This window comes from Cupressus sempervirens, chromosome 6 (assembly GCF_028749045.1).
Source record: "Cupressus sempervirens isolate cs-2001-9-10 chromosome 6, ASM2874904v1, whole genome shotgun sequence".
Lineage (NCBI taxonomy): Eukaryota > Viridiplantae > Streptophyta > Pinopsida > Cupressales > Cupressaceae > Cupressus > Cupressus sempervirens.
In genome coordinates this window covers 709,895,716-709,912,551 of record NC_143123.1, presented here as the reverse complement: position 1 = coordinate 709,912,551, position 16,836 = coordinate 709,895,716, and the positions used below count along the sequence as shown (strand labels likewise).

General features: G+C 38.9%; 1 pseudogene; it reads left to right on the top strand.

The window, feature by feature from the left end:
- Positions 1-6,327: 6,327 nt before the first annotated feature.
- On the top strand, positions 6,328-16,039 carry LOC149554255 (G-type lectin S-receptor-like serine/threonine-protein kinase At2g19130 pseudogene; annotated as a pseudogene).
- Positions 16,040-16,836: the final 797 nt, after the last annotated feature.

Genomic DNA, 16,836 nt, shown 5'->3' with positions numbered 1-16,836 from the left:
TGTGTAGCTTTTTATCTCACATGAGCACACTTTATGTGGCCTTTTGATCTGATGAAAAGTGAAACATCTTACGGTTACTAAATTCCCATTGATGATTGCATTAGTGGAATTAAGGAAGTGCTGCTCCTATTTTCATTGGTTACCTATCGATCTTTTCAAAGGTTTAACTCATAGACATGTTGTTTCTGTCCTTTATGTCCATTAGGATTTACTTTTCATGTTATTTTCTTAAACTTCTTGTTACCTTATCTTCATTATTTGCTTTTACAAAACACTTGGTTAATTTAAGAATTCATATAATTGCATTATTAGATTGCATTCATTAAAAAACAAAAAAACAAAAAATAAATATTTCTTTTTGCGTGTTTTATTCTTTTTGAGATAGCGAATAGATTCTATATCTTATCCAAAGTTTTTGAATTGGCAAAGGCCTCCTCGTGAACATTTACATTTATCTTCAATTGAATGGATTATAGTAGGCTACAAGATCACTCAGAACCTTGGAGTTGATCCTTAGATTAGCTTTTCAAGAGAGGAGTTCAAAAGGATTCCTTCTGTTAAGCATCGTGTAAAATGATATCTCAACAGTTACCACTAGAGCTATCCTCTTGAGCATATGCTACTCTTTTATCATGGTTAGAAGAAGAAGGATTATCAGGGACCTATATGTTGGATGACCTAGTTAACCATAATTATAACACTTCATGCTAGAAAAGTAAGAGTTACTTCTACATGATCCTCTACCTTTGTTAGAACCTCCTTGGTTACCCCTTTCTCTACTATAACCTCATCTAAGAGCGCTTTCAATGGTTTTCTTAGTGATTTTAGTCTCACCTAGGTTCCTCTGCTCATTATCTCTTCCTTGATGACCTCCTCTTTGTCCCCTCTGATTTCTTCCCATTCCTCTATCTTTGAAGTTGGAGTCTCCCTTCTTCCTATTCTTTTCTTCCACCTTTAGGGCTAGTTGATGGTACCTCTGAACAGTAGTAGGTTTCCACAAACTTAACTCCTCTTGGATATTACACTTTAAACCACCCAAGTACCATACAACTTTTATTGGCTCCTCTTCTTATTTCTTGGACCTAAGACATAACCTTTGAAACTCCTCTATATAGTAAGCCACATCCATGTCTTTTTGTTTCAATCCTTGTCTCATTTTGTGAAGTTGAATCTCATAGTCCTCTATTAGGAAATTCTCCCTTAGTTTGGTTACCATTGTATTCCAATTGGCCATGGGCTTCTTACCCATACTAATCCTCTCATCTTGGACATATTTTTACCATGCTAATGTTGAACCTCTAAGTCTAGACTTTGCCACTTTGACCTTTTGTGCCTCTATCACTCCTTCACATTCAAAATGATTCTTCATTCCATCTATCCAATCCATCACTGCATCAATGTCCAATTTCCCACTAAATAGTGGCACACCTTCCAAGGCCTTCCCTCTTAGGGATTTTATGGATTTCAAGAAAGGTTCTTCATTCAAGACAGGGTCTAGCTTAGGGACAACATCTTGCTCTGCTACCTCTTTACCCTTGTCATTGCTTTCTTCTTCCTTTTTCTTGGCTGCATGAGCAACTACATCCAAATTTAAATTCAACTCTTCTAAGGCCTCTTCAAGGAGTATATTATTCTCCTTTTTCTCATCAACCTCTTTGGATATCTCTAAATTTGTCACCATGCTTGACTCACCCACTGACTCTCCAGTAACTGCAGACATACACTAGATTCCCAAGTCTTTAACTAACTCTGATACCACTATGATGTAACAACTAGTCTTTCTCCTTCCCTAGTTCCTTCTAGGGTCTCCTTAGGTCTTTCTCTTGACCTAATAGTGTTTCTAGCTACCCTACTCTCCTTAGGATCCTAACTATTAGGTCCTAGGCCATTCAACTAGTGAACACTAATTACTTAGAAGAACAACTCTTTTACAACTTCCTAGGTTTATTTTAGCCATTTTTGCTTCCTTCACAACAACTCTAAAATCTACTAAATCTCCCAAATTTCTTACCAAAAGTAAATTTAGACCTCTAGGAAGACATTAGAACCCTTTCCAAGTCTTACAACTAAATTCTATATTGAAACCCTAATCGAGTTCCAAGAACCATGCAACATTGCTTGCAAATACAACTACAAGCAATTAGCCCTCCATTTGATGAAAACCCCAAATATCTTGCAAAAACCCTTAATAGGGGGGTGAACTAATCTTTGATCTAGACACCTTTTTTGGATTGCTAACAAATTTTGGTCATCTTGGGTTCCCAACCAATTTGTACAGTACGACCTACAATTAAGCCTGAAAATTAGGGTTTACAAAGCATTTGAAGCTTGTATGATAAAAAGGAAGTTTTACCCATTGTGGAACCTTCACCCTTGCATTCCATTGTATTTGGGGCTACACCACACATTCTACTATCCCACTCCAAGATCTGATTGAAGCAACCCAAGCATTCAATCCCTCCTAACACCTCTACAATTTATTGTAATCCCTAGCCATGCAACTGTGGCTCGCCTAGGGCATCACCTTAAAAAATCCATCCTTGCTTTTCAGGGGCCCTCATTGACTGTACAATATGTACATGGAGTCATTTTACTAATCCTAAAAGCCCATTTAGATCCTACGGTGGGAAGAGGCTCTATGACTCCATCTTGGCCAACTGCCTCGTTTAGGACAACAAATTGGCAAAAACCAAAATAATTTAACTAACTACCTATCAAACTGTAAAATTGAAATATAAAAATGAATATAAGATAGAAAGGAATTAAACTAGAATTTCTCATGTTTATCACACTTCTTTCAATCTAATAAAACTCACAAAACTTGAAAAACACAAAACTGTCACTGTATTACTATTGTACAATTTGTATACACACAATCCAAACTTCCTCCAACACCTTGAATAGGTTGAGAATGGACTTGTATAATTATCCCATGGTCAATCCTAACTGTTTTAGATAGTTATCAAGTCCCATCTATGAAGTTTCTCATTAGCAACAAAAAATTGTTAATGTTGTTAATGACAACATTGACGACTTTTGAGCAATTTTTGTATCTTTTAGAGTTTGGCCCTCAAACTTGTTCCTAAGGCTACCAAACTTCACCAAAAGCCCCAAAAGGAATTAAAATATGTTAAAAGGACCTAAAAACACTTCTTTGGCCATTCTACCCTCCAAATCACAAAAATGCCTTATTTGACCTAATCATGCAACTAGGAGCAACTAAGGCAACTAGGAGCAACTAAGGCCTAATAAGGCTTCCTACACTTAAAAAACCTCAAGTTAGGACTAGAATAGTACCCTTATTATCCTAGTGGTGTGGCTAGCACCACTACAAGATAAATCAAACATAGAAGCCCTATGTCTTCATGAACCCACCTAAGTGCCCCTACACCAATGAGGATTTCCTCGTCAATTGGTAATGGATTAGGGGCAACTACCTTGTTGGATTATTGGGGCTTCCTTCGTAGTTGGTTTAATTATGAGATCATATTTGAATTTGGAAAAAGGAGATCTTAGAAATGGGTCTCTTAGAGAAATGATAGGATTAGAATCTATAAAATGTATGGATCAAGTTGGTCTTAATCTTCCTTTAGAGGGGGGTTTTGACCTATGTGAGTTCTTAGGATAAGGGTGAGAAGGAATTCAAGTTTTAGGGGGAGTAAATGCAACTTCTTGTCATCTAGATCATTTAGATTTTACAATAATCCAACTTTCATCATCAAATTCATTCTTTGTTGGTGCAGAAAGATTCTAAGGAACTCAATTTCTCATAAAAGGGGAGGGCATATTTTGTGTACCAAACAATAAAACATTATTTGTTGAATTTTGTCCTAGCTATCTGGTTTACATAGATTAAAAAAAACATAGAGTTCACATGATTCATTTTCGTATTTCTCCTTATACTAGATAGTATTTATTATCCATATTGGATCGCTATAGAATTTGTTATAGAAGATCACTACCTAATATTAATACAATCACCTTTGATTTAATTGGATGAATTTATTATTGACCTTGTTAGTGTATGCTAAGAACTTTCCTTAATTGACATTCTAAAGATTTTTAATCTAGAGGCTATAGAAATTTGCTAATTTTAAATTGATTTTTACCCTAGGTGTATTTGATCATCAATTTCGTTAATCTATAACTATAAATCAACCACTTGTATTATTTACAAAGAATATTTAAATTAATTATTAACTAAATCTAGAAAAAAAAAGGATAAAAAGAAAATCTTTGTATTGAGGAGAAGAGTTGAGTTATATATAACCCAACTACTAAAGCTTGAGAGTTGGCATGTAGATACCTGATCTACTCCAAGATTTTATTTTATCCAGAATTATTATTTTTGAAAAGATTTTTCCTACCTTATTTTAGTCTTGCTACTACTGCAAGAAGTGATGAAATCTACTACTAACCTAAAGAAGGGATGCTTCCTTTTTCAAAAATTAAGTCATTGCCTAAGTCATTGCTAGTCGATAAATCTAGAAAAAATGTTTTGATATTGATGGAATTTAGCTTGAGTCTAATTTAATTTGCCTCCTTTATTACTAAGATTGTCTTTGACTATAATCATATATGTCTATCTATTGGAAGCCTTTCCTATAATAACAATGAATCTTGATGATTTTTATCCTTCTTTCCTTGTCTATCTTCCTTAATGCTTGACACTCAAGAGAATAAATGGTTAATCAATTTTCGAGTAAGCACCTAAATTGTTTGTCTTATCTATTGATTCACATTTTCCTGTATGTTTTATTTGTCCATTGGAAATGTATCTTCTATTCACTTGAGGAGTTAGTTCTTTTTGATGCCTGAGAAGAATATTTTATTAATCACTTGTTCGATCAATTAGGATATCCACTTAATAAGAAAAGACCCTAACAGATAAACCAAAGGATCCCACAAGGGTATTTTCCTTGCTACATACTCTTTCCCACTTATTTGTAAGTCATTTTCAGTCTTGAAATCCAAATATGCCTTTCACATCATCAAACCATGACAATGGAAAAGAAAATGCAATCTATCAAAGAGTTCAATCTTTTTAAGCAGAGCTTAAATTCATTCAAAAGTATTAGCTACTTCTTAAATCATCTTCAAATTTTCATGAACTCTTTTCTACATAAAAATAAGACACAATTTTATATCTTTAATTATAAATATACCATAAGTTAATTTGATAGAAACATGGGTCAATAAACTTGACTCAAAAATTACAGAATTGAACCATGATAACTAAAAAATATTAAATAAAATATTTTTATTAAAAAATATTTAAAATTTCACATAAAACATCAAAATCATTTTGCTTAGATCATCTTAATATTTTTGATGAATTAATTAAGACATGTTTTTCTCCTTTAATTATAAATATATCATAAATTTATAATTTTCTTTTGAAATATTAGTAATATAAAAAAATAAGTTTAAAATATAAATTTTACACTAAAATATATAGTACATTCTGAAGTGATATTATGAAATTCACTTACATTTAAGTAAATTATAAAATTGTCTACAAAATTATTAGTCAAAAAAAAATGAAAGTAAATTTTTTTTTTCTTTCTGGTGGAAGTTCAAGCTTACAAATTTTTGACTTCGAAATAATAATAAGAAATCTGTCAACAAACCAATCTAACAAAGGCCATTAAAAGTATCTTTCCTATCCAAACCTATACAATGAAATCCCCTTTAGAGATAAACTTAAGGTAGGACAAATCTCTCACTAAATATCTACAATCTCAAAACTAGGGCGAGTCATTTTTTTTGAATTTTTTCCGTATTGATTTGCAGAGGTACAAACTTGAAGTCTACGAACTACGAATGAGTAACCCCACCATAAAGATACAAGTATACTCATATCTAGTGGGCTCATTTAGAACCATTCAACTTCACCAATAGACCTAGAACCAATTGACATAATTTCTTTTTGTTAAATATTATAGATTCAAATGTAACATCCATCATTTTTTAAACACACAAAATGAATTCCACAAATTAAGCTTCGAGTCATGGAGCGTGCATTAAGATGACATAATGGCATATGTATTGTTTAAGTTATAATTATAACTTAATCCCCTTTTTTGTTTTACATTTTGAAGGTCACGACTCGCATCACTGCCTAGTCATAAACATGGACTTATGAGCTTGAACTGGTAAGCTCAGCAATCAGCAGCGGGGTCGGGGGAAGCTTCCATTATCATCTAGTCTTTTAAGTTTCAACAGCAGACGACAAAATCTATCGACTGATTCAAACGGGTCCTCTTCTCCAGTCAATAAATAATATGTTTCGTCGTCCCCTTAATATTTATTAAAAACTCTCAACAATCGCAGCTTGCGGTACCAGATACATTTCTGGAGAGAAAGATAATAGCCGTTTCTGAAAAATGGAGCCGTTCCTGAAAAATCATGTGGCATTCAACTGTAAGAAACGTTTCTTTCTGGCGCTTGCTCTGCTTATTCTCCAGCGCGGTTGCAATTTGTTTGTTGCTGGTGCAGACACCCTCTCTGTCGGCTCTTCTCTCAGAGGAAACCAGACCATCATTTCTAACAATGGTACCTTTGAATTGGGATTTTTCAATCCGAATGGAACAAACAACTGGTATGTTGGACTCTGTAATGTCCCCATTTTAGCAGTTGACCAAGTGTGTGCACGTTAGCCTTGTTCTACATGGTCCCGAGGGCTAACGAAGGGTTTAATGGGATCTTGGAGTGTTTTGGCCTAGTCATTTCCAGTTTGGGCCAAAACGAAGTTGATTTACTCAGTTTCAGGCATACTTACTATTTTTAGTAAGTCAGCAGGACACAGTGCAGGTCAATTTTGGTGATTGGATTCGATACTCCTCGGTGAGAGCTTTCCGATGAGCTATCACTCGAATTATTCGGAGTCCGATTGCTAATACATTTTAATGCCTGAAGTTTTATTAAAGTAACGTCTAATTTAATTGTAAAATATTAAAGTGTTACTTTAATATTTATTTTATGGTGATGTGTACCCAAGGGAGACATAAGAGGTATTTTAATATATGTTTTATATTACACATCTTTTATCCCACATTGCCCATATGAGTTGAGGGGACCCGTGGGAATAGAATAAAAGGAAGCATTTGCGGCTTCATTAGACAGGTTGAATATGAGAAGAAATTGGTGTGTGAGTTGCAGCTTTGTTCTTGGCATTTGAGGACGTCTATCCTCTCTTGTAACATTCTAAACGTCATTCCCTTGGGGTTTGGCCTTTGAAATTCTTTCTTATTGGCTTTAGTATCAGGCAGTTTAGTTGCATTTCCGGCTACAGGCAGATTTGATATTTTGCTCATATCTTCTTCACTACTTGTCCGACGCTTATGCCGCTTGGAGGGAATGGTATTATGAAGGTAGTGGACTGATTGGAGGACAAAGTATTGTAGCAGCAAGTTCGTAAGCATGGGCTAGAGTATTATGACAATATTGCTGAAGTAATTAGTGAGTTGATAAATCTGCCATGTATTTGGTTTTATGAATTCTGAAAATAGCATTTTATTAGTAGCAGTTCATTTCCACTTTGCATATTGTTGTAGTTTCTCTCTTGTTTATGTTGTATGATACCAATTCCATGCACGAAACACAACAAACAAATAAACATTTGATTTCCAGAGTTATAAGGGGTTTTAAGAGGTTGCATGCAAACTGTTTGACAAAATTCATTTCAGCAAATTGGTTTAGTTTTATGGGACATCCAGGGGTGTCCATTACAGTGGTATCAGAGCTATAAGTCCTGCCATCCTGTGGAGGTCTTATAGGGAATTTGGAACAGCCGGATAGAGGGAAAAAGTAAGTAAAAAAAACACAGGCTAAGCATTTATGTTTGAGCATGCGACAGGGGTCTTATAATTTCCGCGATACCAGAGCAAGACAAAATAGGATTTCAGACTTGCAAAGCAAACAGTCTAGTACATCCGTGCAGGGGGACATTGAATTCAACCATACAGACACAGAGGAGATATTCTATGATCAGGACAATAATATGGGTGATCGAGATGACAGGAATACAGGATTAGGCGGAGGCAGAAATGCTGGTCCAGATCAAGGGGAGGTACTGTTCCGACAGTTACTGGATACATTAGAGCAGGGGCAGCGTATGCAGCAGGAGCAGAATAGGCGAATGGACATGATGTTGCAGCTCATGGCTAGACAGATGGGTGTCAATATTAATCCAGGTGATGCCAACAATAGAAACAATAACAACGAGGGAAACAATAACAACGGGGGAAACAATAACCATGAAGGCCAAGGCAACAACAATGGTCCTGAGAATAACATTAATGGTAATAATGGACACGGCAACAATGGGAATGAGGCTGATAACTTTAGACACGTTGCACGCCCAGCACGGACTGTGAGCTCGAGACCTCTTCTACCCACTTTTCCACCCAGAGATCCGGTTCATCCAGTAAACGAACCGCAGATTACCGAGTTACAGGATCAGTTCAGGAGGGACTGGGAGGCTAGTGGACCAGAGTTTCAGGCGGATATTTCTCTTAGAGATTATATGGACTTGAGGATGAGACACATGCCTAAAGCAGGAGGGAGGAATCAAAACTTTGAGCTGAGGAAGAAAGTTGGAAAACTTTCTTTACCTTATTATGATGCTTCAGGGAAGATGACTGCACGAGCTTGGGTGCAGAAGGTAGATACATACTTGCAGCTTAATCCTATGCCTGAGGAGGAGGCTATCAAGTATGCGGCTATGCACTTGGATGGTGTTGCACATGAATGGTGGCATCATGGCATGGTGACTTTGGGGCATAATCAGATTACATCCTATGAGGAATTCACCGAAACATTGATTGGGAGATTTGACACTAAGGATCCCGAGTTACATTTCAAAGAGCTAGCACAGTTAAAACAGTCAGGTTCTGTGGATGCTTACATTGCCGAGTTTCAGCGCTTGTCTGTACTTGTTACTGATATCTCTCCTAGGAGATTGGTGGTGTTATTTTGTGATGGTCTTGCTGATCCATTACGAGGTTGGGTGAAGGGACATGATCCACTCACGTTAGCTGAAGCAACTAAAAAGGCACGAGATTTAGCCCCTTCGGTATACAAAGGAAAAAACCATTCAACAGATTCTTCCTACCGCAAGGACAAAGACAAAAAATCATTTCAGAAAGAGTATAGCAAACCCAAAGAAGGATCAAAAGGACTAGACAATGAAACCTTGAATGAACTTCGAAAGAAGAAGCTGTGCTTCCATTGTAGAGAGCCTTGAGACTTATCTCATAAATGTTCTCTCAAGGCTAAGGCAAATCAAATGGAGTATTTTTCAGCAGAAGAGTCAGAGTCAGAAGGGGAGGATCAGCACTCCAATTCAGATGAGGGTAACACTATAGAGGAGAGCAACATTCCTAAGGATGATAGATCGTTGGCACGCTTGACAGGGGCCCAAAAGGCAATCACATTTAAGGTCAGGGGTACTATCCAGGGGCAGAAAGTGATATCTCTTATTGACACTGGGGCTACACATAACTTCATAGATGCACAGTTGGTAGCCAAGAGAGGGTTACAGACAGAGGAGCATGATGGGTTTAGAGTCATGGTGGCTAACGGTGATAAGTTATTATGCACTCGGAAGATATCTAATCTTCGCATCAGGTTTGGAGATGGCTACGAGTTGGAAGATGAGTTCTATGTTGTGGACATGGGAGATTATGATGTCATCCTCGGCATGACATGGATGGCTTCACTAGTTGAGTTCACACTCAATCTAGCGAAATTGGAGATGAGATTCCAGCATGAGGGGAGAACTGTGGTACTTAGAGGGCTTTCAGATGGAGGTTGCAGAATAGTGTCCTTGAGGAGAATGCAGAGACTTTTTCGTCATGATGACATAGAGTGGGCGGCAGAGTGCCACATTATGCCAACTTCACCAGAGCCACAAGAAAAGAGTCATCCACTAGATGTCCAGAAGATACTTGATAGACACGCTAAAGTATTTAGCGATATTCCTCATGGGGTTCCTCCTGACAGAGGGATGGAACATGTTATTGAGCTCGAGGAGGGAGCCAAACCAGTTATGACTACTCCCTATCGTCATCCTAAGAAACACAAGGATGAGATAGAGAAGGCGATTAAGGATTTGTTGGAGATGGGGCATATCAGGCCCAGTAAGAGCCCTTTTGCTTCAGCAGTAGTATTGGTAAAGAAGGATGGGACAATGCGCATGTGCATCGATTACAGGGCACTGAATAAGAAAACAATTAAAAACAGGTATCCCATTCCTAGGATTGATGAGTTGATTGATGAGTTGCATGGGGCATGCTTCTTCACCAAAATTGATTTGCGATCCGGATACCATCAGATCAGGATGAGAGCAAAGGACATTGAGAAAACAGCTTTCCGATGTCACTATGGCCACTTTGAGTTCATGGTTATGCCATTTGGTCTAACCAATGCACCTGCTACATTTCAAAGTTGTATGAACTAGGTATTCAGGAAGCAGCTGAGGAGATTTGTCTTGATCTTCTTTGATGACATCTTGGTCTTCAGTAAGACCTGGGAGGAGCACTTACATCATCTGGAGGAGGTGTTATCTATTCTGGAGAGAGAGTCATTATATGCCAAGGAATTTAAATGTGAGTTTGGCATGACTGAGCTCCTTTACCTGGGGCATATCATTAGTGCAGATGGCGTTCGGGTTGATCCCGAAAAGATTAGAGCTATTGTAGAGTGGCCTACTCCCACAAACCTTACACAGCTTAAGGGATTCTTTGGTTTATGTGGTTTTTATAGAAGGTTTGTTAAGGGATTCTCACAGATTGCTACACCCTTGACAGATCTTACCAGGAAAGGAGCCTTCGTGTGGACAGGGGCAGCACAGAGGTGTTTTGAGCATTTCAAGCAGGTAATGTCTTCATGTCCAGTTCTAGCTCTACCAGATTTCACCAAGCCTTTTGAGCTTCATTGTGATGCATCAGGTGATGGGATTGGAGCAGTATTGATGCAGGAGAAGCATCCCATTGCATTCGAGAGTAGGAAGCTCCGAGGAGTTGAGAAAAGTTATTCTGTCTATGACCGGGAGATGTTGGCCATAATGCATGCATTGGCCAAATTTCGATCATATTTGGTAGGTGGATGTTTTGTGATCAAGACTGATCACAACAGTATTAAATACTTCATGAGCCAGCGTGATCTTAATGACCGGCAACAAAAATGGGTGACTAAATTGCAGGCTTATGACTTTGACATAGAGTTTGTCAAAGGTAAGAAAAATGTGGTGGCTGATGCCTTATCTCGGAGACCTCACTTATGTGCTCTGGCAGAGATTTCAGGAGATTGGAGAGATCGGATTATAGCAGAGTATGTCGGAGATGCTTGGGCTTCTGGATTGATTTCAGGTACCATACAGGATGATCGCTATGAGGTGATAGATGGATTGATCAGAGTTCAGGACAGGGTTTATTTGATTCCGTCATCACATTTGAGAGAGGCGATATTGAAGGCATTTCATGATGCACCCACAGCAGGACATCCGGGGGTCTTCAAGACCTACAGGCAGATCCGAGAGCGGTTTTCATGGAAAGGGCTCAAGGATGATGTTCAGAGGTATGTCAGGGAGTGTATGGTTTGTCAACAAAATAAGGGAGAACACACATTTCCTGCAGGTTTATTACAGCCTTTGCCCATTCCTGATAGGAAATGGGAAAGTATTTCGATGGACTTCATCACTGGTTTACCACGAGTGCAGGGAAGGGATTGCATCTATGTGGTGGTGGACCGCTTGACGAAGTTTGCTCACTTCTTTGCTATTCCGTCCACTTACACAGCAGCACAGGTGGCAGATCTTTTCTTTAAAGAGATATTCAGGTTACATGGGCTGCCCAAATTCATTGTTAGCGACCGGGATAGTAAGTTTATGAGTGTTTTTTGGCAAGAGTTGTTTAGGTTGTGTGGTACAGATCTTACACCTAGCACTAGTTATCATCCGCAAACAGATGGGCAAACAGAGATTGTGAATAAATGGGCGGAAGGATATTTGAGGAACTATGTAACTACACAACAAAAGGCTTGGATCAGATGGTTGCATATGGGAGAGTATTGTTATAACACCACTTATCATATGTCCATCAAGATGACTCCTTTCATGGCACTCTATGGTTATGAAGCACCTAGCTTCATGGATTTAGTTTTGGGGGACAGTAGAGTGCCCAAAGCCAAAAACTTATTGCAGGATAGTCAGGACATCCTGAAAGTGCTCAAAGAGAATATACAACAGGCCCAGCATCAACAGAAATTGTATGCTGATCAGCACCGAATAGAGCGTAGCTTCGAGGTAGGGGATATGGTTTACTTGAGGCTACAACCATATAGACAGTCATCGCTCAAGAAGAGCGGAGCTGAAAAGTTGAAACCTAGATTTTATGGTCCCTACAGGGTGATTCGCAAAGTGGGCAAAGTCGCCTATGAGCTTGAGCTTCCATAGGGCAATCGAGCGCACAATGTGTTTCATGTGTCTAGGCTTAAGAAAGCCATTGGTCAGAGTGTAGTGCCTTCTGCAGATTTACCCCCTTTGGATGAGGAGGGGAAGCTTGTGTTAGTACCTGAGGCTATTGTGGATACCAGAGAGAGGAAGCTTAGAAACAGGATAGTGAAGGAGTATTTGGTCAAATGGAAAGACCTGCCGGAGGAAGATTCTACATGGGAGAGTGAGCAGGTTATTCAGCAGGCTGGACTGAGATTGCTTGAGGACAAGCAATTTCAAGGGGGGCGGACTGTAATGTCCCCATTTTAGCAGTTGACCAAGTGTGTGCACGTTAGCCTTGTTCTACATGGTCCCGAGGGCTAACAAAGGGTTTAATGGGATCTTGGAGTGTTTTGGCCTAGTCAGTTCCAGTTTGGGCCAAAACGAAGTTGATTTACTCAGTTTCAGGCATACTTACTATTTTTAGTAAGTCGGCAGGACACAGTGCAGGTCAATTTTGGTGATTGGATTCGATACTCCTCGGTGAGAGCTTTCCGATGAGCTATCACTCGAATTATTCAGAGTCCGATTGCTAATACATTTTAATGCCTGAAGTTTTATTAAAGTAACGTCTAATTTAATTGTAAAATATTAAAGTGTTACTTTAATATTTATTTTATGGTGATGTGTACCCAAGGGAGACATAAGGGGTATTTTAATATATGTTTTATATTACACATCTTTTATCCCACATTGCCCATATGAGTTGAGGGGACCCGTGGGAATAGAATAAAAGGAAGCATTTGCGGCTTCATTAGACAGGTTGAATATGAGAAGAAATTGGTGTGTGAGTTGCAGCTTTGTTTTTGACATTTGAGGACGTCTATCCTCTCTTGTAACATTCTAGACGTCATTCCCTTGGGGTTTGGCCTTTGGAATTCTTTCTTATTGGCTTTAGTATCAGGCAGTTTAGTTGCATTTCCGGCTACAGGCAGATTTGATATTTTGCTCATATCTTCTTCACTACTTGTCCGACGCTTATGCCGCTTGGAGGGAATGGTATTATGAAGGTAGTGGACTGATTGGAGGACAAAGTATTGTAGCAGCAAGTTCGTAAGCATGGGCTGGAGTATTATGACAATATTGCTGAAGTAATTAGTGAGTTGATAAATCTGCCATGTATTTGGTTTTATGAATTCTGAAAATAGCATTTTATTAGCAGCAGTTCATTTCCACTTTGCATATTGTTGTAGTTTCTCTCTTGTTTATGTTGTATGATACCAATTCCATGCACGAAACACAACAAACAAATAAACATTTGATTTCCAGAGTTATAAGGGGTTTTAAGAGGTTGCATGCAAACTGTTTGACAAAATTCATTTCAGCAAATTGGTTTAGTTTTATGGGACATCCAGGGGTGTCCATTACAGAATCTGGTATGCTCAGATCCCTGACAACACCATCATTTGGGTGGCTAACAGAGAAACTCCAATTAAAAACCAGCCAGGCCTTCTCTCTCTGTCTAAATCTGGTTATCTCACTATATCTGATCTGAAAGGCAATATCATTTGGTCGAGTAATGATACTCAGAAAACAGGGGCGTCCATGGCTACCATACTGGACTCTGGTAATTTTGTTCTTTTAGATCCCCAAAACACTTCTGAGACTGTGTGGGAGAGTTTTGTACATCCCACAGATCATTTCATGCCTACCTCGAAGCTGTGGAAAGGCATGAAGCTATACTCTTGGAAGAGCTCGTTGGATCCAGCGCCTGGCCCTTTCTTTCTCCAGATGAATCCATCCCCAGGAAAGACGGACTTTGTTCTGCAGTATGAAACTGGAGTTTCATATTACACCTCGGGAGAGTGGACTGGTAGATATTTTTCCACCATGCCAGGGGCAATATCTGATACTTCATTTCAGCAGACATTCGTGGAGATTTCTCCGACAAATATGTACTATGCATATGATCTTACACCCAAAGTTCGGTCGACGACTATGGCGAAGGAGTTTATTTGCTGGAACGGCCAGCTGTCGTTCTCCGTCTCGGTTAATAACAATGCCTGGAGCCTGGTTTATAATTCACCCACTTCAAATTGTGACGTGTATGGTTTGTGCGGGGCTTATGGGGTCTGCTTCAACCAAGCCAACATTCAGTTATGCAGCTGTGTTGAAGGTTTCGAGCCCAGAAATGCTACAATCTGGACTTCTCAGGAATGGTGGTCAAGCGGTTGTGTCCGGCGTAGTCCATTAAACTGCTCCATAGATGGTTTTCTTCAACTCACTAATATTTCCTTTTCAGAGGACGGAGCGGGGTTTCAAAATGCACAAGAGTCGTTGAGTCTACAAGGATGCAAAACTGCTTGTCTGAACAATTGTTCCTGCACGGCCTTTGCTTTCACTGATTCAAATTCTGCTGTTTGTAAGCTGTGGTTTGGCGATTTATTAGGCATGCAGACGAAGGCCACTTCATCTGACGCCCAATCTTCATTCCTTCGATTGGCTGCTTCTGATGTGCCACAGTTGTCATCTGACGGAGGTAGCAGCAGGAGTAGCAGAAGCAGAGCAATTGCTCTGTCTGTTTCAATTCCTTCGGGGCTTGTTCTTTTGGGTGCTCTGTTGATTGTTGCATGGTTTATTCAGCGCAGGCGTCGAAGGCTGCTTGAGAAAGGCAACTACAACGGCGCAACAACATCGCTGAGAGTCTACACCTACAGAGAGATGAAAATTGCGACCAACAAGTTCGCCAATAAATTGGGAAAGGGGGCATTTGGATCCGTCTACAAAGGAACTCTACCAGACAAAACTCTTGTTGCGGTGAAGAAATTAGAGGGATCGGGACAAGCAGAGAAGCAATTCCGCGCTGAAATAAGCACGATTGGGAACACACATCATGTGAATTTGGTGAGACTCGTGGGATTCTGTGCAGAGGGGTCTCAAAGAATGCTTGTTTACGAGTACATGCAGAATGGGTCTCTGAATTCTTTCTTGTCTCGCAAGGCCAAAGAAGCGGGCAGAGTGTTGGATTGGAACACCAGATTTGGGATCGCTTTGGGTACTGCAAGGGGGTTACTCTATCTCCACGAAGAATGCAGAGATCGCATCATCCATTGTGATATTAAGCCTGAAAATATTCTTCTTGATGCAGCTTTTTCCCCAAAAGTTGCAGATTTTGGACTGGCAAAGCTTGTTGGCAGAGACTTCAGTAGAGTTTTGACTACAACGAGAGGGACGAGAGGGTATTTGGCTCCTGAGTGGCTTTCAGGATTGCCGATAACAGTGAAGGCGGATGTTTACAGTTTCGGCATGACACTGCTGGAAATAATCTCAGGGAGAAGGAATCTTGACTTGAGTGTGGAGGGATCTCAGTGCTATTTTCCGACATGGGCGGCAGGGGAGATTGAGAAGGGAAACATAATGGGTATTGTGGATGAAACGATTGCTGACAAGGCAGATGTTGAAGAAGTGAGAAGAGCAGGTGTGGTGAGCATACTTTGCATTCAAAATGATGAGAATGAGAGACCGAGTATGGCCCAAGTTGTGAGGATATTAGAAGGCAAAGCAGAGGGTATGCTGCTTAGCAATCATCTCTCAAGCGACTAAAATTCGAAACTGAATGTAGTTAATGTTTATAACCGAGGCTGCAACATAATGGTCTCTTGTTAAAAGAGTGTAATCTTCTGAAACTGATGCACCTCTTGCATTTTGTCCATGCTTGCAGATGTTTTCTGTAAAGTCTCTTTATCTTACGCCTATCTGTGAGATGATTTAATGGATGAGTAAATACTTTGTGAACTGTTTCTGTCTGAGCTGCTCAGTACAGATTCAAGTATGTAGAAATGTTATTTAGTTTGGGACATGTAATAATATCAGATTTCTACAATTTATATCAATGAATTCTTTTTTCAGTATGATTGTGTAACAGTTTTCAACTATCAATGTTTTGGATCATACTATATGATTCATTCTTAGAACTTTGGCCCTCTTGTATCCTAATGATAGATCATGTAGCGCGACCCAAAAAATTATTACACAATCATATCGAAAAGAAAGAATTCATGAATATATATTTCAAAGACATAAAGATTCTGCAATTTATAAGAATTATGTGTAAGAACTTCTTATGTTTGATATCATCCTAATGATGGATCACGGATCTGTGGATACAAAAAGTTATAAGACACAATCAATTCGCCATCCTTGATGATGGAGCACGGAATATGATTCTATACACAATCAAACCCAGAAGTTCTTACAGATGAAGAATATATATATACTATTCTATCAAATTATATATGTTAGATAAGTCTCATTCATATATCTATATAGATTGGATTTTGGTTTTTTTTTTTACTTGTTACAAATGTGTTAGATCGTTCCATTTGTTTATATATTTGTTG